Source organism: Suricata suricatta, chromosome 12 (genome assembly GCF_006229205.1).
Source record: "Suricata suricatta isolate VVHF042 chromosome 12, meerkat_22Aug2017_6uvM2_HiC, whole genome shotgun sequence".
Classification (NCBI taxonomy): domain Eukaryota; kingdom Metazoa; phylum Chordata; class Mammalia; order Carnivora; family Herpestidae; genus Suricata; species Suricata suricatta.
Genome location: NC_043711.1, coordinates 45,791,167 through 45,794,621, shown reverse-complemented (window position 1 = coordinate 45,794,621; position 3,455 = coordinate 45,791,167).

The window sequence follows — 3,455 nt, the reverse complement described above, 5'->3', positions numbered from 1 at the left end:
TAAGGCCAAACTTGTAGGCCAAGAGGCCAGCTCACAGCTATTATGTAGGTATTAACAGAAGAAGAGAGGGAACAAATTTGTACAAGTTCTTTTCAATTGCTTAATATATATTTTAAAAAATTAAGCTGCACAGAAACAGGTGGCAGGACGGACTTGACCTTAGATTGCTAGTTTGTTGATTCCTGCCCAAAGCCATCCAAGTGGTAGGAGGGAAGGTAGGTACTGTAGGATCCAAATCATAGCCACTGAAAGAGAGAAGGAGGGAGGGAGAGAGAGAGGGAGGAAACCAGGGAGGATAGAGTCTGAAAGAAAGACTGAGGAATCTGGAGGGAGAAAGAGGACTCTTTTAGGGCAGTGACTACGATAAAAGAGAGATAGCAAGAGAGTGAAGTAATGCAAGAGAGAACAGGAGAAGATTTTGCAATACTTGCTGTGCTTTTCGATGAAATTCACAAAGGACTGCAGTAAACACTCAACTGCTTTTTGGTTACTGTTGTACTGGGTTTTCTTCCCCTCCCTTTCTTTATATGATCCACAGTTGAGTCTGGGCCCACAACTTTAAGTGGCTTTCTATGAGCTACTTCCCAATCCTCTGGCTGGGCTAACACTCCTCTTGGTCTCAATCATCCTAGCAATCTGGTTCCCTCACTCATCACATCATCTCACCTGGAATACACTCTCTCCACCCCGACCTCCGTCCACTTGACCAACTCCTGTTTATCCCATCTTTGGAGATCTTTCATTACTCCTGGGGTCGCATTGCCCTGTGTGCTCACTCCTCAAAAGCCTGTATGTCTCTTGGGTTCCTCCCTTTAAAATGGGGCCCTTGAAAGCGAGGCAAGGCAGAAGCACTTTGAAAACTGTAAAGGGCTAGGCACATGAAAACTGATATTTGGCCCATTTGGGGTCATCTTCTCTGTGTGATCCTCTCCAGGTGACACTTTCATGGTCCCTTCGAGCCAGATCTCCGCACACACACAGTGTTACTGGGAGGGAAATAATATGCTTGTGATTTGGGGATCTGCTTCGCCAAACAATTTAGTCAGCTTGGGAGGAGGAGGCCAGGCGCGTGCTGACTTCTCCCTTAGAGCCTCCCCATATTCCAGGTGATTCTTACAGATGAGGAAATTCTGAACATGCCATTCTCAATTAAAGACGCAGGTGTCTCTCCTCCCTAGCAGCTTCCAGTCTGCTACCTTCTCCAGCTCAGCTCAGAACTCCATATGAACCTGCCTTCTATGATTCTTAAATAAAACAGCCCCCTCAGTCGACAGTAATTAAACGGAGACTCCGCCGCGGCGAGCTTGGCATCCACACCTGCCACTGGGATCCCCTTTCTCCCGGCACCTGCGCTCCGCAGCCATCCCTCCCCGCCCCGCCCCCGTCCCTTTGGCGCACACGCGCAAAGCGCCCGCCGCTGCCTCCGGCCGGCGCCGAGGACCAGATGGAGCAATCACGCTCCTCACTCCGCCAGAAGGGCCCCGCTGCTCTGGGGGGAGTTCTGTGCTTGTAAGACACATAATTAGACACGTCAGTGGACAATGCAGCGGATTAGAGGAGGTGGGAGCGCATAACGGAGAACAGGCGTCCTCACTGATGTGCGGCGCGCCAACATGCCAGGCGCCCCCACCCACGGCCGGCCCCCCGGGGCGCAGGGGCCCCGCGACCACCTCTGGGTTGGGGGCCGCCTGCAGCCGCTCCGCAGTGGCTCTCCAGGCCGGCCCTAGCGGCGTGTGCCTTTGCTCTTCCTGTTGAACGCCGCACCGGGCTGACGTATGTGCAGAGGAGGCTGCTCCTGTGGACGTGTCACCTGTCAAGTGTCCAAGCACGACAAAGTGACGGTGGGTCCCGCCGGCGTCGCGGCAGGAAAGACAGTGGTTTCAGCTCATCCACCCCCAGCCTTGTCCCTGACCCCACCTCTCCGCCCCCCAGGGGTGAATGCTTCCAGAAAAACCCACTAGAATTCACCCTCCCCGCCACCGCCCTGGAGGAACCGGTTGAACTTGAACTACTGGTCACCTCACCATGCTCTATAGGGGCAGCACCTAATGATGGGCAAGAGCCGGGCTGCCAAGGGGACAATGGGGTTTGTACCCAGGGCTGCCGCTTGGCTACATGGGTGACTGGCAGGTTCCTGGGCCTCGGTCTCTTCTTTTTGTTTCATGGGAACCATCTCCACCTCACGGGCACTTGTGGGTCAAAGTATGTTTGAGCTGGGCTCCTCTGTGAAAATCAGTCTCAAGGTAGTTTGAATAATCAGGGTGTGTCAGGTGGGTCGCCTGGGAAAGCAGAAGCCAAGAAAGGATTACAAGTGCAAACTCAGTGAAGGAGGAGAGGAAAGTAGAAGAGGAGGGCCCAGGGCAGCCAGGACTGGCATTTTTGGAGGGAGGGAGTCCCCACACCCCCAGCCATGCAACCTCAGAAAGTCTGGAAGGACAACAGGGAGCCTAGAGCAGAGAGCCTGAGGGAATGGCCCAGCGCTAGCACCTAGCTGTGCCTGTCAGTGGCTAGGAACAGCCTGGGGAGAGGGTGGCCTCCGAGCCACCAGTGAGTCCTCTGCAGGATGAGCTCTGTCACCTTGTAGAGTGCGCTGAGCAGTGCGCTGCCAGGGCCACCCCACCCACCCACCCCGCAGCAAGGGGGGGGGAGGGGACGTGACTGAGACAGAACCAATGAGCATATTCCCTTCTTTTGGCCAACTGTGAGTGACTCAGGATTTACCTAAACTGATCTAAATAGACTGGAAAGGAGGACATTTGCTAGGAGCGCTGGATCTCTTTTCTGATGGACGTTAACAAGAAGCAACTAGCTCTAGGGAATCCTGGCAGCCACTTTGGGACCTGACACATATCCACATATCCAAGTGTTGAAATCAACACTTGAGGATGCTAGAGCAGAGAAAATGACAAGAAACAGGGCTCTGGTCACATGCTTGGGCAGCTGGGTTAAGCATCTCCTGAAAGCCATTCTGTTGCTGGACTTCTTTCATGAACTAATAAACCCTCATTATGGTTGGAAGCAGTTTGGTCAATGTTGTTATTTATAAGAAAGGCCTCCAATTTGGTCAGTAATATGGGACACAGATGCTGTCTGCACTTCACAAGTGAGAACAATCACAGGGTCAAGTCAAATGAAATTGAGATGAGGAAAGGGTGATCCAGGGATTCCAGCCTGCTCTGGGACCTCAGGGCAGAAAATGTTGGACTCTTCACCGTAGAGAGTAATGTGACTTAGCTCCACAAGTCTGCGTCCTTGGGTGCCCAGCCACTCTCTCAGCCATGACCAGCTGGTGTCCTCACCCTCTCCTTGGTATTTTCTCCACCGCACAGATTCTTTTAATTCATATTTCTTCTCCTTTCTGAGACTGCAGGACTGACTCCAAACCCACTTCGTGACTTTTCTCAATGCGTCTCACGGTCGGCAATTACTGCCCAGGGCCTGATCTGCTCTGCACT